This window comes from Xiphophorus couchianus, chromosome 13 (assembly GCF_001444195.1).
Source record: "Xiphophorus couchianus chromosome 13, X_couchianus-1.0, whole genome shotgun sequence".
Classification (NCBI taxonomy): Eukaryota; Metazoa; Chordata; class Actinopteri; order Cyprinodontiformes; family Poeciliidae; genus Xiphophorus; species Xiphophorus couchianus.
In genome coordinates, this window is record NC_040240.1 from 25,502,643 (window position 1) to 25,529,732 (window position 27,090).

The 27,090-nt window shown below is 43.4% G+C and overlaps 2 long non-coding RNA genes across 3 annotated transcripts; both read left to right on the top strand.

The window, feature by feature from the left end:
- The first annotated feature begins 10,601 nt into the window (after positions 1 to 10,601).
- LOC114155384 (uncharacterized) lies at positions 10,602 to 11,302 on the top strand. Its single transcript, XR_003597730.1, has 2 exons — positions 10,602 to 10,713; positions 10,814 to 11,302. It is a non-coding gene; the product is annotated as an uncharacterized LOC114155384 (long non-coding RNA).
- A 2,764-nt stretch (positions 11,303 to 14,066) lies between these two features.
- Positions 14,067 to 22,976, top strand: LOC114156579 (uncharacterized). 2 transcript variants are annotated; one of them, XR_003597968.1, is made up of 3 exons: positions 14,067 to 15,258; positions 16,559 to 21,809; positions 22,321 to 22,976. It is a non-coding gene; the product is annotated as an uncharacterized LOC114156579 (long non-coding RNA). The 2 variants fall into 2 exon arrangements; XR_003597969.1 differs by lacking the exon at positions 14,067 to 15,258 and adding an exon at positions 15,484 to 15,737.
- The last annotated feature ends 4,114 nt before the right edge of the window (positions 22,977 to 27,090 follow it).

Below are 27,090 nucleotides of genomic sequence, written 5' to 3' on the forward strand. Positions count from 1 at the left end.
TAGCTTACAGCTAATATTGCTCATAATCAATGTTTGCCATAGGAGTGAGTTGGATTTCTGGTCCAGTAAATATTTCTGTCCTGGTGATTATTACCTGTAGGTGGCAGTAATGCACCTCTATGCTGGAAACTATTAAACATCAAAAAAGAAGAAGAAAAAATTTCTGGTTATTGATATTCATGTATCATGTGGGTCTGTGATGCAATTTGTAAACTTTGTTGACCTTTTTTGGTGCAAAAAGATTCTGAATTCCTGCTCAGACGTCCAGCAGTCATAAAACGTTTTACTGGTTTGTTTGGTTTCCTGAACATTATTATCTGGAACTGGACCCGGTTTGTCAGCAGGAGCTGGAGGTGAGCACCGACGTTTTGAACTGGTTTCTCTCTGGTTCTGGAGTGATCCGGTTCTCTAATGAGACGCTGTTTGCTGTGGGAGCAGAGCAGCAGATGTGTGTGCAGACACACACACTCCCAGCAGCTGCTTGTTTAACTGTGTGATGTAAACTGGCAGCTCTGACTTCATTTGCATGCGATGTGTGAGTTTGAGTTCAGGTCTGTCAGCTGAACCTTCCTCTGTCTCTGTGTTCGGATTGTAGAGAAGCTGCTGGGTTCTGGTTCTGATCAGAACTCAGATCCATCTGCTTCACGTCTCTGATGCCTCAGCTTTCGATCTCAGCTCAGATTTAACTAAACATGTTTTACTTTCCAAACTGAGCATCAGAACAGGAAGCTGAGGGCCGGCCACGCCGCGGCGTTCCTCAGGGTTCTGAGTTCGGCCGTTTGTCAGGTGAGCTGTGGCTGCAGAAACACAAACATTTAAAATGCTGTGAGTCCAAATCAAAGACTCATTCAGTGAAGATGAGCTGAAGAGGAGAATTCAGATTGTGGGACAAAATATTTCCTAAACTGGTAAAAAGAGCTGAATTAGTGAAAAGGATTCTGGTTCCAAGGATGAGCAAAGAACAGCAGACAGGAAGTGAACCAGGAAACAGACAGGAAATACAAATAAAGACTTTGGAAAATTGAAGAGAAACTGTGGAAATGAGACCGAAGGATGGAGAGAAGGAGGAAGGAGGCAGCAGATCCAGCAGACGGTGAGATCCCTGGACGGGTAGAAAGAGCTGATCAACCAGGAGGATTTCAGCTCCATCAGGACTGAAACTGAATTATTGGCCTGCAGGAGACGACATGTTTCCCTCCTCAGCTGGAGGAGCAGCAGCTCCTGACGGAGCAGATGATGACTGACGGCTACGGAGCGAGACGGCGGCGTGGAACGAGATTCAGCTCCCACAGGAAGGAGGGAGAGAAACAAGCCAATCAGATGTCAGAAAACTAAAACTAAAGTTGCATTTAAACCAAGCCTGTTCAGTCTGCTTTAACCGGACTTCAGTCCATTTGCTATAAAGTCCGGTCCAGTTGCTGAGGTGTGAACGCTCACCGACCTCTGACCTCTGACCTCTGGTCCTCCAATACTCAGTCTGAGCTCAGTTGAAGTGAACTCTGGTTCGGTTTGAATGTGAACACCAAGTGAACCGGAGACCGCTCCAAAAGCAGGAAGTGGACTACAGGCCAGGGCATTCTGGGTAAATACAACCAAAGCTAACATGCTAGCCTAGTGCTAGCAGCAGAAATGGCTCCTGGTCTTCAGCCAAAGACTAAAGAGAAATCCTCCAACACTAAAATCTGACGCCTCCATCTTGTTTCCATCTGGTGAAGAAGGAAGTTGCTCTCAGTGTCTTCAGAGGTTTTTGTGTCGTTTCCTTCAGTGGTTCTTGGTGCAGCGCCCCCACAGGCCAGGAGGGGAACAGGTTGGTTTGGGTCAGAACCACAGCAGCTGGAGGTTGCTACTGGTTGCTACTGGTTTCTAATGGTTCTGCTTTGTTTCCACTGTCGCCACATGCTTGTCAGGAGGATCTGAAACTTGGTGCTGTTTGCCGGGTTCTGTAGATTAATACCTTTTTATCAACTAATTGGATTATTAATTCCTTCAACATGTTATTTGTTTTGATTTGGAGCTTTATTAATTTATTAATTATAAATCAAAGATGTTGAAACAAAAACCAAACATCTGAACTTTAAACTGTAGGGTTAGGGTTAGGGTAGGGTCAAGGCAGATCAGAACGGATCAGAACCGTTTAGGTTTGTTCTTCTTCTCTGGTTTTAAAGACGTTAACATCCTAAATGTTGAGGATAAAGCGACGCTGGCAGAGAGCGAACCTGCGTCATTGTGACAGAAACAGAGGAAAGCAGCTTCAGCACTGAGGACTGGAAACAGGTGAGGGACTGAAATGACGAGCAGCAGCTGCGTGGAGGAGGATGAGAGGGTGAAAACATGAACCCACTCAGAGCCGAGCCCAAACAACAAAAAATCTTAAACCAGAACAAAACACAGAATCCCTGAAAGTCCAACAACTTCCTGTCTGAACAAAATTCATTTTTCTCCATACTTTAAATTATGTGAAAGTTTAAAACATTTTAATTTTTTGTGGAATATTTCCTTTATGTTTTTCTGTTCAGTATTTCTGACTATATAGTAAATATATTTAAATTTATACAGCAAACATCCAACAGAATGGAAAAGAAAAATGTTGTTAAAATTTATTTAATGTTATCTACATTAAACCTTTAATTAAATGATTTATATTAAAATACTAAATGATTTACAACAACATTTAATTTCCCTTTATGATCAGTAAGGTATTTTTTAATTGAACTGAATTAAATTTTAAAGGACAGAAAAATTTCTGTCATGAATTTTTCAAGCTTTTTGCTAAAAAAAGATAAAAATAAAAATAGAAAAAGTTTTTTGATTGAATTAAAAAAAGCAAAATCTAAACATCAACCTTCTTTTCCTTCATTTGCCATTCAAAATCAAGATTTAAAAAATATATTTCCCTCTTTGTTTGAAATGTTTTTAATGTCAGAAATAATAGAAAAAAAACATCTGACCAAATTTTATTCTCCTCTTCTGGAAAAAAGCTCAACTTGACAATATTTAGTTGTTTTAGTTGTATAGAGTTGTTTTTTTTTACTTTCATCTGACTTTAAAGTTGAGAGGAAAAAATTGTCCAGATTTATTAAAAGAAAAGAAATTCCTTGGCCTTCCAGGCTTCCGTAGAAAACAAGCGGCGCTCAAACTCTTCTGGTGCTGCTGTCAGAAAATGAAACTCGTCGTGTTAAAGAGTTTGACAGGAAGCTGTGTTTGTTCTGCTAACGGGGGGTAAAAGTGTATAAAGCGTTGAAGACAGGAGCGAGCCGCAGGGATGAAAGGGAAGAAGAAGAAGACGCGCTGAGGAAGAGGAAGGCAGCAGGAGAGAAGGGATCAGACGGAGGAAGATGAAAGCAGGCGGAGAGCGGCTGAAGAACGAGGTGAAGTGAAGTTCAGAGAAACATTCAGATTCCCACAGTCTCTCTCAGCTCATTTTTATCACTTTATCGGGTTTTTGTCCCAAACACAGCAAAGGATCCTGGGATTTAAAGGGCCAGTATCGTATAAAATCTCTTTTACGTTTCCATCGTTGTATAATGTTATTCCTTCATTCTTTCAGAAATCCTTTCATCTCCATGGCAACCATGCAGCTGTCCAAAATGCCTGGGTGGACCTAGCCCCGCCCCTGAGGCGCAGCTCCTCCCCCTCTCTGCTCCTTCAGACTAGCCAGCAGCAATTAGCAAACAGTTGCTGAGCTCATTATAGGAGCTGCTGCTCAGAGCAACACTGGTGAAAACGTTAAAGGGTTAAAGAGGAGCCATGTTGGGACGACTTCCTGGAGGCGGAGCTTCAGGATGAGCAGGAGTTTTCAAAACATTCAAGGAAGTAAAAGTTCTTTAAAATTATATTTATACATACAGCATTGTGCTACAAAATGACGCCATGTGGCTGGAAAACACAAAATACTGAACCGAACAGAACCGAACCAGACCGGACCGAACCAAACCAAACCGTCTGCCGTCCAGGAAGGGAAAGTTTTTTTATCCCAGGATGCAACAGTAAACGACGCTGAATGGAAAACCTTTTCAAACTCACTTGTTGATGAATTTCTGATTCTGGATTAAAACGAGCAGCGATGTAATTTTAAAAAACCCAAACCAGCCAACTGATCTCCAGCTTTTCCTTCAGGATCTGTTTTTAGTCATTTCATGTCACAGAACCTGCAGAACTGCGGGTCGGTTCTGATCCACTCTGACCTCCAGGCTCAGAGGTCTCTGTAATCCAGTAATTACATTTAGCAGCTGCATTCGCTGCTGTGATCACAACATTTTAATCTCTCATCCAGAAGCATTAAAAAGGCATCCAGGCTTCATCCTTGGTGCTTCAGCCGCTTCTGCTTTTCAGGTTCAGACGGCCTGTAATTTTGTAATTTTTTAGTAATTCCCAGCTGGATTAGCTGCATCAACCTGGAATAAAGTCGGTAATCTGATCATCAGCAGATTCCCCGAAGAGGACGATGCGTTTCTCAGCATGCAGGGGAAACGTGTTGGGAGTCAGAGCATCTATTCCAGCCGCACCAACATCTAATTGAATCTAATTTGGACAATTAAAGTGAAATTGGTCCAGCAGAAAGTATTGAACTGGTTATCTGTAGCAATTAGACGGTAATTGGCCCATTGTTATCTTTACAAGTCTCCTGGAAGAGGCCGGCTCTCAGACAGAACCTTTCTGTTTCCATCCTGCAGCCGAGCTGAACCATTCAGCTCTTCACACAGAGGACAGCAGACTGAGGGCGGTCCGTATGTCGGGACCAGAGGTCAAAGGTCCTGACCCCACAGACCAGAGCGACACCCTAATTAATGCAGCCCGGTCTCTGCTCCATCTGCTGCTCCATCCTGGCCTCACCCAGGACCTGCAGGCTGGCTGCAGTTTCATGTGGAGTTTTTCCATCGCTGGTCGGTTCGAGTCTGAGGCCTGACGGAAAACTGGAGGCAAAACGAAACAAACAAAAACTACACATTACAGGGTTAATATCTGAAACTCTTCCTTTAACTGAGCCAGGTTCTGGTTCTGGTTCTACTGGGGCTTTCTCCCTGTTAACGGGGTGTTTTCCTCTCCACTGTCGCCCCCTGCTGGTCAGGAGGACTAAATGCTGCAAGCCAATTATTTGATGCTCTGATGGGGTTAATTAGAGAGAAACTTTGAAACTAATTTTATTTAAACGCACTGGATTAATGAGAATAAATGTGACTGAACTGAAATAATTAGTTTGTTTGTTTGTTGCTATAGAAACAATCAGTTTGAACCTCTGCATCTCTCAGCTCACAGCCTGTATTATCATGTTCCTCACGGCTCGCCTGCTCTGCTGATGGATGACCTCATGCGAATATTAATTTACTGTAGCATTAACAATATCACATCTTTCCCCCGCCCCCTGCTGCTCTGCCCTCCAAACACCCTTCAGCCTCATCATGGCTCCTCTTTAACTCTCCGTTAACTCTTTACTGGAGCGGCTAACTCTGCAGCCAATCAGCTCTCCATCTGGAGTCCAAATGAAACCTTCAGACAAATGTTCGGCTGCAGCCGATGCATCCTGCAGTCATAAATCCGTTCTCCCAGGACCCATAAAGTCCTCCCCTCTGAGGGGAAATGTTGCAGCAATCTGCATAATTCATGCAGCGCGTCGTTTAATGCGACTCCTAAAAATATTCACCTTCACCTTCTGTCAAAGTCACAGTTTGGTTTTCTCAAACTGCTCATTTTTTGTTAAAATACGTAAAACTGACTTTGTAAAGACAGACTGAGTAAAGTTACCTTTGTTTATTGTAACTACATGCTTTTATTTTGGTAACTTGATTGTGAACGTCGCTATGGTAACGGAACGCAGTTCTACAGGAAAAGGATAAAAATCAACTCAGTCGAATTGAACTGAAATGTTTGAACGTCAGAATATTTATGTTTCACATCATTTTTAATGTTTTTCCCTCATCAGAAAAAAACCTGCAGCTGCTCTGACTTTAATGTAGACGAGTGAAAAACAAATTCCAGGAGCAGCTGGAGGATTTCTGAATTCACTTTGAAACGGTTCTCACACATGACGTTGTTTTAGTCTCTTTAAAATGGACATTTATTTGTGGGTTATTGTAAAAACCAGAGAAACCATTTTGTCCGGTGAGTAAGTAACGGCTGCCTGTGTGTGAAGCTTAGTAAAGAGACACAGCTTTAAAAGCACTTTGTATGGCTGCTGAAAATGTGCTACATAAATAAAAATACCTTTACCATTTAAAGGAGCATTACACCTTTTTCAGTTTGGTAGCTACATTTTTTATGTAAGTAAGAAATAACATACTCTTATTGTGTGAAAACAAAGGATACAGTTAAAAGCTAAAATGTGCTATAAATGGCCCTATGTGCCTGGAAAATGCAGAATATTGTCCCTTTAATATTAGACGGCATAATGTACGTATTAATTACTGGGGTTTGGTTTGACTCGGAGCAGAGAGAAAGAACCACAGCAGCTGGAAATGGAGCAAATGTTGAAGTTCTGGTTCCAGTAGGACAGAGTCTACCGGACCATCAGGTGTGAAACACCTTTAGGACTCGTCTCAACCTGCAGAAAGGAAACAGGAAGTCGTGATGTTATGAGAGGTGAGCAGAGACAGAAGCTGCTTCTGATTCGTCTTCCAATCAGATGATGTCTGAGTAAACGTCCAATTAATCTTCTGATGAAATATTTATGAAGGCCCTTCAGACGGCGCTCTGCTTAAAATCCTTTTCATCCTGAGCCCTGAGGGTGTGTGTGTGTGTGTCTCTGTGTGTGTGTGTGTGTGTGGGTGTCTGACCTACAGGAAGCTCTCGCTGAGGGAATCGATCAGAACGGATCAGGATTCAGTCTAATGATGTATAAATGAAGTCTTTAAGCTCCAGGAAGTTTTGAATAGCTGCAGCAAACTGTAGCTATGTGTGGTTAGCTACAGTTAGCTGCAGTTATTTGTGGTTAGCTACAGTTAGCTGCGGTTATTTGTGGTTAGCTACAGTTAGCTGCGGTTATTTGTGGTTAGCTACAGTTAGCTGCGGTTATTTGTGGTTAGCTACAGTTAGCTGCAGTTATTTGTGGTTAGCTACAGTTAGCTGCAGTTATTTGTGGTTAGCTACTGTTAGCTGCGGTTATTTGTGGTTAGCTACTGTTAGCTGCAGTTATTTGTGGTTAGCTACTGTTAGCTGCGGTCCTCTCGTCCTCCCTCCTCGCTGCTGCTGCAGCTCTTCTCCTGCTGCGCCTGGAGGACGCTTTGTGTGCATTAAACTTTCATTTCCATGGAAATAGGTTGGCAGAGACAGTTTCGGATCCAGTGACCAGTTTGTGCAGATAAGTTGGCTTTCATGTGAAACATCAGCCCTCCATGAAATGATTTCAAAGCCCCAGTTTTCCCTAACATGAGAATAATGAGGCCTGATCCTGGAAGTGGTTCTGATGGACCGGTCCTGACAGACCGGCGCCTCCTAAACTGGCTTTAATTTGAAGCCGTTCCCAATATCTGCGCCACACCTGCGTCCCCCCCTCAGCCACGCAGCGCGCTGCCTGCAGCCGCTCCTAATCACACAGCCAAACCTGGAGACGTGCGTCTGAGGAAGCAGCGGCGTCATTACGGGCCGATGAGACCCGCTGGGAACCGACCGGAGCGCTGGGAGCCGCATGAGGGTGGAAGGTGGAGGATGAGGAAGAGGCGACATCTATTAAATACTGAAACATGACTTTAATATTCATAAAACTGCTTCCCACTGGAAACAGGCAGGAAGTTTAAATCTGCAAAAACACAAAATATTACCAAGTAAATCTGCCTGCTTTCTGCTAAAAAGTCCTCAAGACATGAAAATATCTTAGAAGTAACTTTGCACAGATTTAGGAGCTGCTGTAAGTCAATGATTCTTGAATAATTATGAAGTATTTATAAGTGAAATAAGTGGAACTTTTATCAATATCAAAGAATAACTGAAACTATTAAGTCTGTCCACAAAGTCAAATCAAACTCTGAAGTGAACTCTGCTTCAGTTTGAATGCATGTGAACGCCAAGCGGACCGGAGACCGCTCCTAAAGCAGCAGGGCATTCTGCGTAGATACAAACAAAGCTAACGTGCTAGCCTAGCGCTAGCAGCAGAAATGGCTCCTGGTCTTCAGCCAAAGACTAAAGAGAAAAATCTGACGCCTCCATCTTGTTTCCATCTGGTGAAGAAGGAAGTTGCTCTCAGTGTCTTCAGAGGGTTTTTCGTCGTTTCCTTCAGTGGTTCTTGGTGCAGCGCCCCCACAGGCCAGGAGGGGAACAGGTTGGTTTGGGTCAGAACCACAGCAGCTGGAGGTGGAGCAGGTGATGAAGTTCTGGTTCCAGTAGAACCGAGTCGACCGGACCATCAGGAGGAAAACAACCTTTAAGTATTTTCAGAGAAAGTTAAACGCTTCCCTTCCTGTTACAGTCGAGTCATCTTCATCACTGCTCTTCACTGAGGAAATATAAAATAGTGTCCACCAGAAAAAGCCTCACTTTGTTAGAACGAGCAGAAAACTTTTCTGTTCAGTCTGCTGTGTCTGTCGTTGCCACGGCGACCGTCTCCATTAATTTGGTGTCATTTCTAAATGTTAACAAATGTCTCACATCAGCGTGGCAGCTGACAATAAAGATGATTTGTTTTCTCCATCTCGTGTGACGGAGAGCTCCCAGCACTCCGAGCGCGGCGCGGTAATAACCACGCAGCATCATTACTGCAGATTAATAGAGCTTTTAATGCGCTCGTTAAACCGCAGCCTCAGATAGAGATGGAAGGTGTCGGCCCAGAAAACGTTCCGGCTCCTCACGGTGCCGCCGGGGCTATCAGCAGCTAACAGCATCCGCTGGCATTTACACTTCACTGCTCTTTAAACTGAGCTGCAGCAGCTGATGGTGCTGCAGCAGCTGATGCTGCAGCACCTTGCTGATGCTGCTTAACGCGCTCAACACATTCAGGTTTATTTGTGAGAAGATCCTGTTGGTGTCGGAGTTCTGGAGTTAATCGGATCTTAATGTTTCGGTTCTGGAGTTGAGACGCTGCAGTCTAGTACCTGGAGAGGTCAAAGGTCAGAGAGGAGTTTCCTCCTGACCTGGAAGGAGATGAGAACCAGGATCAGCAGCAGCTGCTCTGCAAAACCACAAAACGTTTTTGAAGAAGCTCTAACATGAATAACAATCTATTTTCTGAAAAATCAAACTAATTTGACAGATTGGACTGTTCAGTGTTCGGCTCACTGTGCGTGGAGAAAAACTTTTCATTTCATTTAATGATCAAACTTATGTGACCCATGAACTTTCCACTCTCATGGCAAAAGGTTTAGACAGCACTGCACTAGAGACTAAAATTAATAATAATATTTTGTGTTTTTGCAGTGTTACATCAGAGATTCAGACTCTCTGACCTACAGAAGCAGCTCAGATTATCCTGGTCGTTCTCTGTAGCTCTTCTCCTCACTTTCTTCTCCTACTGCTCTCCACTTTGACTTACATTCTGCTATTTTAACGTTTTGTTTAATTTCCTCTCCTGGTCTTTGGTTGTGTTTGGCTGTGATTCCCTCCTGGAGTTAATGCTGCCATCACCTAATCGTTGTCGCTCTCCTGGGATACGGAGCTTCCTGCCCCCACCGTCTCACAGCGGGGCATTGAACCATTTTCCATGAAATCCAACATCCAGGCTGCTGGATATTCACCGGATCGTTCCAGTAAAAGTCGTTTTTCATCAACGTTTTTGTTTCAGCTCCAGATGTCTGCAGCTCAGATATTCTTTATTTTATTTTTATTAACAGAATATTATTTACACTTAAAAAAAAAAAACTCAGACATGTTTTATGTTTAAAAAGCCATCTTTATTCTTTAGTTTTCATCATCTAAGACTGAATTCTCTGTTAAAATTTCCATTTTAATAATTCTCCTATTTTTACAGATGTTTGATTTAAATGTGTTTCTAGTTTGCAGCCATGTTCAGCACTTTGATCTGGTTATTTTATTGTAAAGCAATTTATGCATAAAGTTGGTTCAACAAACAGATGCTTGATGTCACATGACTGAGATAAAGACATTTAAACACAGTCAGAGCAGCTTTAGGGTGTTTAACAGCTGATGGTCCGGTAGACCCGGTTCTACTGGAACCAGAACTCCATCATCTGCTGTGGTTCTGAGTCAAACCAACCTGTTCCCCTCCTGGCCTGTGGGGGCGCTGCACCAAGAACCACTGAAGGAAACGACACAAAAACCTCTGAAGACACTGAGAGCAACTTCCTTCTTCACCAGATGGAAACAAGATGGAGGCGTCAGATTTTAGTGTTGGAGGATTTCTCTTTAGTCTTTGGCTGAAGACCAGGAGCCATTTCTGCTGCTAGCGCTAGGCTAACATGTTAGCTTTGGTTGTATTTACCCAGAATGCCTTGCGCTGTAGTCCACTTCCTGCTTTTGGAGCGGTCTCCGGTCTGCTTGGAGTTCACATTCAAACCGAACCAGAGTTCACTTCACACGTCACCAACCGGACCGGAGTTGGCCTGAAGCGGACTGAACGCAGCCTGGGTTACCTGTCCAGGTAACATGACTCACCTTTCTCCTGATAACCTGTATTGCGGCTCCAGTTCCTCATCATCACCTGCTACCTGGTTACTGTGGGACTGAAACAGAGAGACGTTTTCATGTCGATCCCGAGACCGGACTGGACCGGACCGGACCGGAGGCTCAGAGCTGAGTGGGATCAGAACCGCTTTGTTTTGATGACTTCAGGTGGAAAACACGCAGAGAAACCAGCTGGCTGTCATGAATCTGTGAATCAGAAACATTTTGAGGTTCTGGACTCAAACAGGAATGATTTTTTTTTTCTAAGACGTTCCTTCAGGTGGACACACACCTGTGTGGGAGCGGCTGCTGCCTGGACTGGATCCTTCCTCCTGATGAGGATCAGCCAGCAGGTCTGGAGGAAACCAAACGCAGCAGGAATCAGAGCTGCTCCCGGTTCATCACGTTTTCAGGTCTGGATGTTTTTCATGGCGACCGTCTCCATGGAGCCAACAGCTGCAGATTATAATCCTGCAGAGATTTAAAGGCGGATTAGCGGCGTTCTGATCCGCCGATTGCATCATGACTCTTCGTCCTGCTGTTCTCCTGAACAACCGGACCCGGACCTCGGCTGACTGGTTTCACACCAGCTCTGGGCTGAACTGGGACGACGTCTGAGTCGACCTGACTGGCTTCCATCGTTTACCCAGATGAACTTTGATGTTTTTCCAACTTTCCAAACGGTTTTAAGCTGATCTGAGAAAATGAAAAATAAAATGTTATGAATAAAGTTACGTCACAGCTGACCCTGATCCTCCATGTTGGACAGATCCTTTAATCTCCATGGTAACCGTTCAGCTGGGTAAAACGCCTGGGTGGACTTAGCCCCGCCTTCAAGGCGCAGCTCCTCCTCTGCAACTCGGCTCCTTCAGACTAGCCAGCAGCAATTAGCAAACATCAGCTGAGCTCGTTACAGGAGCTGCTGCTCAGAGTGACGCTGGTGAAAACATTAAAGGGTAAACAGAGGAGCTTGTTTGATGGCTTCCTGGAGGCGGAGCTTCTTAAAGAGGCAGACACCCGATGTCAAGGCGTTAAATCAGGAATTAAATTTTTTAGGTCATATTTGATATATACCGTATTTTCCGCACTATAAGGCGCACCTTCAATGAATGGCCTATTTTAAAACTTTTTCCATATATAAGGCGCACCGCATTATAAGGCGCATAGAATAGACGCTACAGTAGAGGCTGGGGTTACGTTATGCATCCATTAGATGGAACTGCGATAAAGGGAATGTCCACAAAATAGTCAGATAGGTCAGTCAAACTTTATTAATAGATTACAAACCAGCGTTCTGAAACTCCGTTCATTCCCAAAATGAACAGCTGTTGCTTCCTCCACTTCCGCACCATTGATTGTTCATGTTAAATTCTCTCACTGCTGCTTTATGGGCTCTTTGCACCTCAGCTTCCCCGTACGGAAAAAGCGGCTCTTGAAAAAGGCTCTTTACACTCGGTATTTGCAGGGCTTGTCCAAGGTAACAATTAATGATGTACATTTATCCGAAGCCCCAACAACTAAGCTGGAGAAAGGTTTTAAGATGTTCGCCTCGTTATACACAGATACGAAGGTGAGTTTTACTTTCTTTAAACTTTGTGGCTAACATTAGCTTTAGGTTATGCTAGACATTTTTCTTGTAAAAATATTCTATTTAAGTATCTAAACATTTTTCATCATTCATTAACTGTTAAGGAAAAATGATTAATTTTAGTGCTTAATACAGTTAATCTACGACATGTGTAACAGTTATATTCAATACTCTTATTTGGAACAGGTTTCGTCTGAGATGCGGTAAGGAGCTGAATAAGCAGGCATCAGACAAGCAGGGCCCTTTTCCTCCCCCGCTGACACACAGGGCAATAAAATTTACATTCAAATGGGGAGAACTAAGGAAGTTTGGGGGGAAGAGACTTCAGAGGTGTCTGTGAAATCTCATCTTAGGACGTTTGGCGCCAGGGATCTTCCCGTATCAGACGGCGATGAGCACTAAGTGGTCCGCCCTTTTACTTAGACAAAAACCAGACACCTTTGCCATAAATGAGGGGAGTTTCCAAGTTTCTCTGAGTCCCTACGGAGTTTCTAATAGGTCAAAGAACGGAACGCCTTGACTGCATATATTAAATAGGGAAACACCTCTTTAGTTTAAGATTCTGTGTTAGGAAAAATCCAGAGCGAGAGAGAGACAGCGGCCGCTATTTTTTGCCTTTTTTGTCTTTGTTTTATGTTTGTCTGTCTTCCCCTTGTGTGTCTTTATTTTTATGAGAAAATACATATCTCTGTACCTCTGCAGCTTTGTTAATTGATTCATGCGTTGCTTTGTGTGGGATTAAACTCTGTGATCTGTGACGTCAACACGCCTTGTTGTTGTTTCACTTTAGCACGACGCCGCCACTCGTCGAGGATCCCGGGAAAAAATTAAAGAGGAAGAAGGAGCCAAAACTTTTTGTCCAAAGCTAGCGTTAAATTATCCTCTTTTTTAACAACGGACAATGTTTTTACCTTGTGTTCAAGTATATTACCTGCGTTTATTGTCGTTAGTGTCAGAGACCAAGTAACGGGGATTTTACGGTTCAGGCTTTTTGCTTCTGCAGCCTGAGGAACAACAAGCCCATAACTTAACAGTAGAGCAGCTCTGGTGTCAGAGTTCTAGTTCAGCTGACTGTTCAGGTTCAGTTGTTGCTTTTAGAAAAATATGGCCGTGTTCCTTAAGGTCTCCGTGTTATTTCGCTTTATTAGTTTAGCATGTTTCTTGTGAAGCAGGACGGTGTTTCCAGCAGTGTGTCCAGGCGGGTCAGTAGCTCGGCTGTCTGGCTCTGGTCTGCTCTCTGGTTCCCATAAACTCTTTCAGGCTGAATACAGAAGTGATTCCATGGAAATAACACAGGAGGCTCCTTTACCTTCTGCTTTAGGCTGAAGAAGTTGATCCGGAGTGAAGTGAAGGCTGTAAACTTTGCTGTGCAGCGTTAGCTTTAACTGGTAGCACAAATATTTACAAGCCACCGTCTTCTTAATTCAGGATCGTTTGGAAATCCATGAAAACTTAAAAGCCCATTATATTAGGAAGACAGCAATGTTCATAGTATTGTTTTATTTGCGTCTGAAATAAGACTTTGTCTTTTCTAGCTGTCATGGTAACTCAAAGCGGAAAAAAGAGACGCATTTGCGCATGCGGTTGTGACGTCAGCGCGGCAGGTGCAAAGAGCCCATTCCCGTGTTCTACTGTGTGACTGATCGCCTTGAGCTTAAACTCTGCGTTGTAAGCTTGTCTCTTAATAGGAGCCATTTTGGGGTCTTTACACAAAACCCAGCTTGCACCGCTGGCTGCATCGGCAGCTGCTTTCCCCCGTTTCTTCTTCTAAGGGGAAAATGAAGTCGGCGGCTGCTTACCGTAGTTGCGAGACCTGCTGTGGCTCAATATTGGTCCATATATAAGGCGCACCGGATTATAAGGCGCACTGTCGGCTTTTGAGAAAATTGAAGGTTTTTAGGTGCGCCTTATAGTGCGGAAAATACGGTAGGTCATTTTGATCACAACTGAAGCTAACATAATTACTTCATTGTGCCACTGCCCCTTTAAGGCCTGAATGCTTCATGAATAACTTTACTGGGGGAAATTCTGAGAAAATTGCAGAAATGATGATAATTTTCCTTAAATGGCGTCAGGAGAAGCGGCTCTTTGCCCTCCTGCATGTGGAGACAGTAAACAGCCTGGGTGATTCCAGCTGGATGCTCTCCTGGTGATGAGTGATAACAGGCTGCAGATCATGTTTCATTTTCTGTTGGTTTTGGTTAATCAGCAGGAAATCAGTTGATTCATAATGGATCTAATTATTGCTTAATGGCTTCATGTTCGAGCAGATTCCTCCGGAGAAATCACCGCTTCTACTTTTAGAGCAGTTTATTAGAAAAGTGATGAAAACCTGTTTGTCTGTGGTTATGATTTATGGTTTCATTGGAGTTTCTGCAGGTTGTGGAGGAGGATGAAACCTCACCAGGATTCTGGAGACGTTTTTAGATCAGATGACGTTTGTTCAGAAGTTGGAGACGTTTCTTTACCTCCATCAGACGAAACTCCCACTGAGAGCCAGACGATCGATAATCTGAATATATTCTGAGTTTCACTTCCTACTGCTGCTGTGGGGGTAGAGAACACACACACACACACACATCAGATATGTTGCTGCAGGCGGATCTTTCCTCTGGTGAGGCCTTAAAGCGTTTCCTGTGCAGTTGACATGGAAACAGAACCCAGAACATCAGGAACCAGAGAGGAAGCTCAGCGCTAATCTGTATCTGTTCATGTTCTGCTCCAGCAGCATGGAGACATCCAGGAGAATCACTTCCTGCTGCAGCAGCATGGAGACATCCAGGAGAATCACTTCCTGCTGCAGCAGCATGGAGACATCCAGGAGACTCACTTCCTGCTGCAGCATGTTAGCTAGTTAGCTTCTGCTAGTTTTTAATCTGTTTAGCAGTTTAAAATTCACTGCTGCTAAGTGTTTTTAAAGTGTCTAGCTTTATCTTCCACTAATTTTTAAGATGTGTTTAGTGGTTTAGCGTTAGCAGAACTTAAGATTTCTGGTTTGTGGACCAGTGGTTATCAAAGCTAACCTTTTAGCTAGCTGTGCTCACCACAGCTAAAAACTACTGTGATTTTAATGCTGGTGGATCAAAACCTTCTGCTGCAGCTGGGTTTCTCCAGTTGTTGCTCAGGTGACATGTTTCTGTTTTTGTTCCTAAAACATGCAGTGTTAACGTCCATGCAGACGTTTAGCAGCCAGATGTTTAGTTTGTTAGCTGAATATGTAGCAGGTGATTCTGCAGCAGTTAGTTCCTCGCTGCGCCTTTTGAGCAAGGCTTGGTGTTGCGTCATCCCGTCCTGCTGCAGCTCTCTCTCTCTCTCTCTCTCTCTCTCTCTCTCTCTCTCTCTCTCTCTCTCTCTCCATCAGATTTTAGTTTTCTGCGCCGTTTCTGCAGGCTGAGATAAATCGCTCCAACTTTCTGCCAACTGAGCTGAAACTTTTCGTCCTCCAGACGGTCTGGCCTCTGCGTGAACTCGCAGCGCTGCAATCCCGTTACTGCAGCGTGGAGAAGGGACGGGAACCGGGGGATGCCGTGGCGACGGGGCGAGTCTCAGAAGATAAAAATAAGCTCATGTGGCTCTAAACCTCCATGCATGGATTTCCACCAAGGTGCAGCTGCTGATATAAACATGTGAATGGGATGAGGAAGAGGATGGTGAAGAACCCAGAGGGTTTCTGATCTCTGGACACCTTCATCCCTCCTCCTCTTCCTCAGCCGTTCAGGTTCCTGCTCTGCCTTCAGGCTCCTGTATTATTCATAAGCCGTATTGTTTCTACCTGCAGCAGCAGCAGATGCAGCTGCAGGATTACTGCAGGTTTCTGGATTTATTCTGATTCTAATCTGATCATGTCTGGATCTCTGCTTTGGGATCCAGACGTCTCTGAGCAGATTCCAGATGAAAACAGAAAAATACTCCAGATGAAAACCAAACGTGAATCATTTAGTGGTTAAAAGGTTCTTAACATTACAACCTGAATCCAGGAGACAAACTTCGGTTCTGTTGGGTTCATCAGCTGAGCCGTTGAGCCTGATGAGTCGATTAATCGTTTCACTGCTGCTAAACCAGTTAATCCGATTCACCATGACGAATCGTTCCGGTTCCGGTCCTGGCGGCTCGGTTCTGTCAGATCGGATCACAGAAACATTTCCTTCTCCTCCTTCATCTCTTCTTTCTCCCTGCAGCTCTACTGTTTCTGTCTTCTTCTCTTATTTATTCCTCTTCGTTGATCTTTCCCGCCCTCCCTCCCCCAGAGATCAGCTGAGCTTCTCCCAGACAAACACTTTGACTAGACCTAACATGTCTTATTTCCTGTCTTCTCTGAGCCTCTGTCAGCTTTTTGTTCTTCAATCCAGGAAAACATTTGTCTTCACTTCCTGCTGTCAGAATTTCTTCTCACCGCTTCATCCTCCTGTTTTCTGCTCTGCTCAGGAGATCCCTGGCTTGTAGAACAGCGCAAACATGACAGGAATGGACTCCTCGTCTTCCTCATCTCCCTCGCTGTGTCCCTCCGGGTTTCCTCTCAGCCTTCAAGCGGCACAGCGCTGCAGACTGGAAGAGATTCAGAGGTTTTCTAAGGCTGGTTGGACGCCTGATGGGAGGAATGATCTGAGCAGGTAAGAGAGGAGGAGAGGAAGAGGTAAAGAGAGTGTATATTTGTTTCTATAAAACACCTGACCGGTTTAAGAAAAGTGTTAATCCACAAAAACCTGCTGAATTTTGCCACTGATTGTTGTTATAAACATGCCTAACCCATAGGGGGCAGTGTAGAGACAGCTAAAACCTGTCAGCCAATCAGAACCCTTCAACACAACCAGCACTTCCTGTTAGGAATTAAAAATGGCTCCAGGAGATTCATTAGTGTGTCAGACAGAGAGGCTGGCTACGTTTAAATACCATGTTGACGCCAGCATGCGGACGCCGATTGAGCCGCCATCTTGGGGAGGGAAAGCTGGAGTGAAACAGCTGATCTTTGTCCTTTGTAACTTGATGAACGAGTAAAAAGTGTCTGAAGAAACGTAAAAACCAGCAGCTGATGATGGCGGCCATCTTTCCTCCACTGCTGGAAAACGGCAACAATGTGACGTCGGCGCCGCATCATTTACTGCAGCCTGAGAAGCGTTTAGCTCTAAATCTCTGGTTCCTAAGGTCCAAACGGTGCAGAGGAGAATTCAGCGGAGGTTTTATTAAAGGCCTGATGGGTCCATCAGAGCCGGCTGCGGGGATAAGCTCCGCCCACATGGAGGTGATTTCAGGTGACTCAGTTTCTAACCTTCAGGCTGAGCGTCCAAACCAGGAACCAGAAACGAGGATTTCTGAAACATTTCAGAACGTTGGTTCCTGGTTCATCTTTTTTAAATCCATGACACTGAAGCTCCGTTTCATCAACACCTGATTTTTGATTAGAAGTGATGAATTAATCCCAGATTATTTAATTAACTGGATTAATCCAAATAAAACATAATAACATGCAAATTCAACCATGAATGAATGTAAACACATGAAAAACTGCCGGGCGGGAGCAGCTGGTGGAGGTCCGGGTCCGGTTGGTTCTGTTTGTGCTGGCGGACCCAGAGTCGCCCCCCATGTAATGATCCTGTGTCGGGTCCAGAACCCGTCAGATCCAATTAGGCGCCTGGCATCAGACACAGCTGGAGAGGAGCAACACGATGGCCTGGGGTGATGATGATGATGGTGGTGGAAATGAAGGTGATGGTGGTCGCCGTGGCAGCAGCGGTTCGGTCGTGTAATTTGATTTGGATTTAGTGTCGCTTGGAGGAATGACACAAATTCAGCCGGGATTAATCCGGCTTTAATTCAATCTGTCCTCTGCAGCCCAAAATAACTCGGCCCGGTTCTGATCCGTCTGGTTTGAGTCCAGGACACGGCCCGGTTCTGATCCATGTGGGTCCTGGACATGGCCCGGTTCTGATCTGTCTGGTTTGGGTCCAGGACATGGCCTGGTTCTGATCCGTCTGGTTTGGGTCCAGAACACAGCCCGGTTCTGATCCGTCTGGTATGGGTCAAGAACACAGCCCGGTTCTGATCCGTCTGGTTTGGGTCCAGAACACGGCCCGGTCCAGGACACGGCCCGGTTCTGATCCGTGTGGGTCCAGAACACGGCCCGGTTCAGGTGGAGCAGTGACTCCAGTTTAGGGAAACGAGCTGCAACAGAGAGTAAAGACTGGATGAATTCTACGGAAGACCTGAAATGCCTAAAGGGAGCATACTAAAAAAAATGTTTCTTTTAATTCAGCAGGAACCAACCAACAAAATATTCTTTTAAGTATTTTTCCTTAATGAACAAAATACCCATTTAGTATTTTTTTCTCTTTTGAACACAAAAATAAAATATTTTTTACTAACATTGTTTTTCTCACTTAAGCAAATAAATTGAATGAAATGGAAAAGAACTGACACGTAAACAAACGTAAAAAAATAAATAAAATTAGACTAATTAAAACGAACCATTTTTTTCATGAGCTCTTCAGGATTCAAGTGAGACAAAGAAAAATGAAGAGAACTTTTTTCTTTTCCACTCTGTTGGTTGTTTGCTGTAAAATAGTTTTTATCACAAATATTTGATAAAAAACACAATTGTTCAAAGTTTTTAGGAGAAAAAAAAGTTTTAATCTAGTTTTTTTTTTTCAGTTGCACGTGACTTAAAGTCAAGAGACAAAGAAAATTTGGTCAGACTTTAAAAAATGGGCCTTCAAAGATATTCTTTTAATTCTTGTCCTTTCAGGGCTTCCGTAGACTTGTGTTCAGATGAAGAAATAGCTCAGGCCTGGTGAGGAACAGCAGAAACGAGGCGTAAATGTCCCTTTAAATGTGCTGCTGCTGTGCTGGAAGAAGCACCGATTGGTCGGTAATCTGCAGATCCATCTGGGATCAGATCAGATTCCAGATTAAATCCGTCCCGCTGCGACTCGCTCGGTTAGCGGGAACTAAGTTGCTCTCTGTGGAAAACCGGGCGGGAAACGTTCAGTCGAGGAAAACCTCCGTAGATCTGCTGCTGATGAATCACCGTTCTGCATTTCATAAAGCTTTCTGTCATTTAAAATTTGAACAGCTGGTTCATGAATAAAATTTCACTCCTGCTTAAAAATGATCTGTTTCATTTTAATTTGGGATTCAAGCCCAGAAATGAAAAAAAAGTTTATTTCTTTTTCCATCTTAACGTTTAAATGGATCAGGAGGAACTGCGATGACGGCAGATTAATCAGATTAATCAGATTCTCTCGGATCGTCAGGTCGTTTCTAGTTGATGTTTCTCTAGGCTCCAGATATTCGTCCTGCTGATAAGCGATGATCATAGAGATGTTTGTTTCTGCTTCACATCCTTTAATGTTTCTGTCTTATTAACGCAGAGGAACTCAAAGATCCGTTCATTAGAAGATGCTTCACTGCGCTCATTAAAAAGCGTCGGTTCTGATCCAGGAACGTGTTTTTCTCAGGTTTTCTCAGTTTCCTCGTTTTTACAATAATCTGATCCTTTATGCTGATTGTTGACGTGCAGCTGGACGTCCACTTCTTGGAAGGTTGGCTTTCATCCTGCGAATGATGTTTGTTTCAGTATTATTTAAAACATTTTAACAATTCTTAACTTAGAAATGTATTATTTTATTTCATTTTAATTTTAAATCTCTCTTTATATATACAGTATATATACATTTGTTTACATTTAAAATGTTATTTATCTTTAATTTTTTTATTTTAACTTAAATGTTAGAATGTTAATTTACCTTCTGTAATTCTCATTTTATTTTTTATTTTAAAAATGTTTTATATTTTTTTATTAATTTTTAAGATTATATTTTATTTTTAATTGTTTCATTTTTGTCATTTAAATGTATTTTACCTTTATAAACTTTTTTAAATAGATTATAACTTTGATTTTATTTCTTATTTTAAAATTGTACACGTTTCTTTATGTGTGGAATAATCTTCCTCTCTGGAGGATGATGACTTCAGACGTCTCGATGACCTTTAACCTCTGCCAGGTTGTTTTTCTCGCTGCAGGTTTAGGTTCCATTCTGGTAAAATGAACAGAACCGGATTCGGGTCCAGATGGTTTGGAAGGTAAAACATCAGATTCCCAGCGATGTGAGTTTAATGAACTAAAGTTTGGCTCATCATGACGTTCAGTTATATCTTCAGCTGTTGCTGAAACAGAAACAAACGGCGGCCGGGTTCCAAACGCTGCGGCTCGTTATGCGAATGAGATCAGAGCCTCGATTGAAACGATGATGAATCGTCAGAACCGCTCCGGTTCTGGTCCAAACCACTGATCCAGATAAGAAATCTGCTGGTCTAACTAAGAGAACTGCAGAACTCCAGTAAGTCTGACGGTTCCAGTCGCTGCGTTTCCATTCAACGTTTAGTTGCACGATTTGACATTTTGGGAACAAAATGTCAACAACCAGATATTGACCAACATCTGGTTGTTGCTACTGGAGGAAACCACGAAGAAGAAGAAGACAGGAAGTGGTTGGAGGATGATGGAGCTGAATGTTTATGAATAACTGATGTGAACAAACTTATTCACATGTGATTTTAATCACATTTTTAGAAGAAAAACTAATATTGAAAAATAGTTTTATTAACTTTAGCATAGAAAATGTTTTCATACACGTTTGTGTTTCTGATCCAGAACTCCATGAATCCCATTTTGGGTTTGGGAGTTGGAGGGCGTCTCGCTTCTGGACCCATCCGGTGGTTCTGATGGTTCTGTCTCTAGTGAACTGTTGTTCGCCTTGTAGCGCTGACAGCCTTTAATCCATAAAACATCCCATAATAATCCACCGGCTGTCACAGCTTTGACTCTGAGTGGAGAAAATGTGTTTGTCTCCAGGTTGGAGAAGCTCACTGTGTGTGTGTGTGTCGGTGTGTGTGTGTGTGTGTGTGTCGGTGTGTGTGTGTGTATGTGTGTGTGTCGGTGTGTATTCAGCCCACGTATTGTTTCAGAGTTGATTCCTGACAGGTTTCCAGTCGTCTGATGTTTCGTGCGAAGCGGCAGAGAACGGAGGATCTTCATCGTGTCAGACTTCCTGTTCAGGTTCACTCGGAGGCCGGGCCGCCAGGTTCCAGCGCCGGTTCTGGGGCCGGTTCTGGGTCGGGTCAGGAGGAGGTGAAGCAATGCTGTAAAGTTTCTTCATCACGGTGAAGATGACTCTGATTTTAAATAATCTGTTTTCAGTCTTTTGGTTGTGAAGGTCTGAGAGCAGAGAGGTTCCATCCAGTCTCTCCTGCTGCGTTGATAGATTCTGTTGGGTCACATTTTTCAGTTTTCTCTGATCCTTTTTACGGTTTTTAACTTTCACATCGTCATGAACTTCCAGATAACCAGGTTCATGAATCCATCTTTTTTTTTTTTCACTGGGATTTTGTTTTCTAAGTTCAAGGAGTGCGGATGTTTGGTTGTTGGGTTTGTGAACTAAACCATCCTCCAGCACCAGAACCGCTAAAGTTAAACTTTATTTTACTTTTAAATGTTCCCATCAGCAGGGAAATTCTTCTTTGTTTCATAAAACTTTAGAAACCTCCACCATAGTGAAGATTTTCCAAAAGTCTTCGTCTGGTTGACGGTTCAGCTCCTTCTGTCGTCTCCATGGAAACGACGGATGCAGCAAAGCGCTACGCTGCTAACAACGCTAAAATGACAACAACCTTTACTTCAGACGTGAGTTTGTTGTCTTGATGTGACATCATGGCCGTTGTTTTGCTAGCATTAGCATCGTTTGCTAATGTTAGCGCTGTGTGCTAGCTGTTAGCTCCCTGAGGACAGAACTGTGTTTTGAACCGTTTTATTACTTAAACTGTTTGGTATTGTTTTTGCTGTTTTTGTCTTTTGTCTATTTGTATCTCTGTTATCAAACTACCAAAATGGCCGAACGGGGCGGAGTGGGATGCTCTGCGACTTTGAGGGGGCGGGGGTTTATTTAAAGAGACGGTACCAAACCGAGCCGCTCTCAGGTTGACCTCAGATTAGGTGGAAGAGGAGCTTCAGTAACCAAAATGTTGCAGTTCCTCTTTAAATAGGCCAATAAATGTGAAAATGAAGGTTTAAATAATAATCCTACGTTAAAGAGGTTTCTGTTAAAATCTAAAGCCAGGATTGGTTTGTGCTGGTTATGTTTCCACCAAACTTTCCTTGTGTTGACCTCTCCTTCGTTCTCTTCCTCTCCCACCAGGAGCCTCCGTGCCGCCCGGCCTCCAGTCTTCCTGCTCCCTCTTTCATCTGGCTCTCCGTCCTCTCATCCCTCCATCTCTGCGCTGTGAGGCTCGCTCTGTGAAGGAGAATCATCGCAGCCTTTGAACGGGACTCTGCGGCGCTCCAGGTGCTGCATGTTATCTCCTTCCTGTTTGGGAGCGAGGAGAGCTGCGTATAATTCCCGCGCTCCGCCGAGAGGAAGGACAACAGAGGAAGGACCTGTGGGAGAAGCTGAGATGAAACGGCGTCCTCGTCTTCACCTCCTCCTTCAGTACCATTCAGGTTCTCCTTTCTGTCTCTGATGCTCTGTTGCTGCTGGAAGGAGATGAAACGCAGGCATGAAAAAGTTTCACCTGTTTTTCTTCTTTCTACCAGGTGAAGCATTATTTTACTGATTCTGTTCATTTGAACAACTTCAGACTCGCATCAGGTTTTATCACTGGAAACAATAAAACTGTGTTTATCCTTAAACAGTTTTATTCTCTGTTAGGATCCGTGTTGGTGTGAACTTTGAGGTTCTGCTTTGTTCTCATAAATCTCGCCGCATCCTTCAGTCCTTTGTGTTTTCAGTTTCCTAAAGAGGCGACGCAGTTTAGTAAAATACACAATAAAGAACCAATTCATCGCAGAAAAACATTCTAGAAAAATGTGAGTTTTTTCTAAATAGCCTCTTATTTATTTCCATGATTCAATTAGCTGGAGGTTTTTATGGCCGATGTAAACGCGGCGGCTGCAGGGTGATGATCAGACCTCGTTTAGCTGCGTCAGAAACCAAACAGCTGCTGACTGAAGCTATTAAGGTCCTGCTGGCAGCTGCAGGAGGTTTTTAAGAACTCAGACTGAGAAATATTGACTTCCTGTTTCCCATGACAGTAAATCCTGCTGCAGCGAGGAAAAGATGGTGGAGAATTTGTGTGAATGCAACTGCAGACGATTTACTGCAGATTAGCTTAAAAGCTGAGGAAGAAAGTTCAGATAAAACATCAGACAGTGAAGCTGTTTTCACAGCTGATGGTCCGGATCAGAACTTCATCACCTGCTCCACCTCCAGCTGCTGTGGTTCTGACCCAAACCAACCTGTTCCCCTCCTGGCCTGTGGGGGCGCTGCACCAAGAACCACTGAAGGAAACGACACAAAAACCTCTGAAGACACTGAGAGCAACTTCCTTCTTCACCAGATGGAAACAAGATGGAGGCGTCAGATTTTAGTGTTGGAGGATTTCTCTTTAGTCTTTGGCTGAAGACCAGGAGCCATTTCTGCTGCTAGCGCTAGGCTAGCATGTTAGCTTTGGTTGTACTTACCCAGAATGCCCTGCGTTGTAGTCCACTTCCTGGTTCTGGTCCGCTTGGTGTTATATCAAACCAGAGCTGGATTCAACCGAACCCAGACTGAGACTTGGAGGACCAGAGGTCAGAGGTCGATTAGCGTTCACACCTCACCAACCGAACCGGACTTTGACTTGACAAACTGAGCGGGTCAAACAGACTGGGGTCGGATTAAAGCGGAGCGAACAGGGCTGGTGTGAACGCAGCGTAAAACAGTTCAGCAACAGTCAGACTGAAGCTGCAGAAGAAGAAACGACCCAGTTTGGCTTTAAAATGAGACTTTTTCATAAAAAGCTCTTTAATGTTAGCTTACTGTGCAGCCAGGGAGCTGAGACCCCGCAGACACTGGAGGAGGAGTCAGAACAAAACAATCACCTTCTCACAGTCAGCCTGTTTTGAACAGTAGGAGGATGTAAAGTCGCGTTCAGTGTGTAGGAAGCGGCTCTGTCCCGACTCCCAGCAGCAGCGTCTCAGTGAGCCGCACAGACACCAGAGGATGAAAAGGGAATTAGAGGAGAAAACAGCGAGGAAACCAAGGTGACAAAACTATCAGAGCAGCTTAAGAGCTTAGCCGGGTTTAGAAACTCCTAATAGATCAGAGAAAGCATCTCAGCAGCAACAGAAGAAGAAGAGAGCTTTACACCCAGAGAACAATAAAGCATGAAACCGTCTGGGCCTGCGCTCCAACAGCAACCTGTTTTCATCTGAGCGGATCGGAAAGGAAAACATTCACACCGATCAGACGGTTCATTTAGCCGGCCGGAGAAAAAATGAGTCAACATGTTATTTATACGTTTATAAACGTCAGTTCCAACTAAATAATTAATTCACAAGCTAAATACTTAGCTGACACAAGATATAGAAAATAAAATATTCAGGTAAAAAGTTAATTTTCCAATCAGAATATTTCGCTTGCTACCTAAGTGTTTATATAACAAGCTAACAATGTAGCTAGCATGCTAACTAAATATTTAGCTTGTTAACTAAATAGTTAGTTTGCCAACTATATTTAGGTGCAAGCTAAATATAAAATATAATAATATTTGCATATTAGCTAAATAATTAGCTGATATGCAAATTCATTTATTGAAAAGAGGAAGTGTACTATCAAAATAAAAGCTGTGTAAATAACCGAATGTCTTCAGCTGTTCACATCGATTCACTGAAGCTGATTTTCCTCAGCATGTAGAGGTTCATAAAACCCAGCTTTTATTTTGATAGTCCACTTCCGCACATGGCCTAATGAATTTGCATATTAACTAAATATCTACTTACCAAATATTTAGTTGATTGCTAACTAAATATTTTTAGCTTGCTAGCTAAACACTTAGCTAGCAAGCTAAATATTTGAACATTTCATTTATTTTGAGTTGGAACTAAATATTTAGTTTGTAAACTATAAGATTTAAACATTTAGTTGGGATTTAAATATTTAATCTGTGGTTTAAATTCTAGTGAAAAAATGAACCTCCATTTTTTTCTCTATTTCCGGCTAAATAAACCAAAATGTTGCTGTTTTCCTGCGTAGCTTTACGCCCTGCAGCCTGACGCTCGCTGCATCCACAGAAGTTTAAAGATGTTTTTGTTTTTCGAGGTTTTTCCTCCCAGATGTGAACAAACCTCCAATCAACAGACCGCTGCAGCTTTTTTCTCCTCACTAATCTCTGAGTAATAGACGTCTAGACATAAAACTAAACTGAGCTAAGGCTGCTGTTGCAGAGGCTGGAGGAGGTTTTACATCATCTGCTCCTCAGCGAGCGTCGAGGAGAAGAAGCGAGAGGAAATGAGACGGCAGAGAATACGGAGAAGGAGAAGCAGATAAGAGGTGTAATAAGTGAGGAAAGGAGGACAGAAAGAGCCGAGACCCTCACCACGGAGGGGAGACAGCTTTTCCTTTCAAGCTTCAAAGATGGGAAACAAATTCAAAAGGTGTGAAATCATCTTATTTTTCCTGAAGCTCGTCATCCAGGCTGAAAGAGTTCACCAAGCGGTCACAGCCGCAGTGAGGAGAACAAAGACTTTCCTGCATAGATGTTCAGAAAACTTCATTTCATAATTCATCTTTGTCGCTGTTTTTAGCAGGATAATCTGGTTTCTGCAAACCAAACACCAGAATATTCAGTAGTTTTGGTCGGACAGATGAGAACGTCTCACTGAGCAGGAAGAATCTCCTGATGATGGGAAAGAGAACGCAGCAGCTTCAGTTCCCGCCTTTTCTTCCAGCATCATTATCTGCCGTGTGGCTCAGCAGCCAACCGTTAGAAAAGGTTGATGGAAACGGAAAAATTCTAAATAACTTTGTCAAGTTCGCAAAAACGTTTCTATGCTTCAGATGGTTTCTGACTTTTCTGAAAAAGAGTCTATGGAAACACATTTCCTGAATAAGTCCTGACGTAATGAACCGTCCCGTCCACTGGTGGATCAGCGCCGTACCAGAGGCACCAAACCTCCTCTGTTCTCTGGTTCATGGCAGTTAGCTTCCTCCACTTCCTGTTTATTACAGCGCAGCTTCAACATCTGACGAAATCTCGCTCTGCCTTGTGACATTTCAGAAATGTATTTAAATTTGCCAACATTTGTTAGGAAACGTGGCAACTGGAGGCTTCTAGACGTTCTGGTTCTCTGGCTAAAACCGCAGGAATCAGATGTTTCTGTTTTATTTTCTCCTTCTGCTTCCTGTTTAGTGTCGTTGTTGCGGTTCTGGCTGCCGTTCATCCTGCTGACTGAACTCACCTGGTCGTGTTCGCTGCCGGTTCCTCTGTTCTGCTTTCTCGTCTTCCTGGTGTCACTTTCTGACCATTAAATCTTCCCATAATGCACCTGTCTCTGTCCTGTCTGCACTGGAGTCCTCCTGGCCCGAACGTTCCTGATCGGTCCGCTTCGGTCCGATGCCCAGCTGCCAACAACACGTCGGTTTCCATGGCAACGCTGCTATCTTGTCTATTTGTTTTCTAATGTAACAAAAAAAGAAGAAACGTCAGAGAGTTGATCTTTGTGCTAACTGCTAACGCTACCTGAGTTAGCCGCAGTGCAGACAGGATAAATCTGAGTGGATGTGTTTGGATTGGAGACGGTCAGCAGCAGGAGAGCAGAACCAACCATCCAATCTGTGGATGAGATTTGAGTCTTTATTCGGTTTGAATCTACATTTCTGAAATGATGAAGGCTTTTTATTCCCTTTAGGAGAAACTTTATGAGAACAACAAACTGCTTCAGGGCCAATAACCGACATTAATTACAGATTTTCTTCCAACTCTAATTAGATTCTTCCCCAACAGTTCATATGATGATCAGAGAGAATTTTTCACACAACTTTAATATTAATATTCTGACTCAGAAAGAGAAAATGCAGATTTAACAAATGAAACATGATCTGTCCTGAGATTACTCTGATTATGATCTGCCACTTAACATCACAAATGAG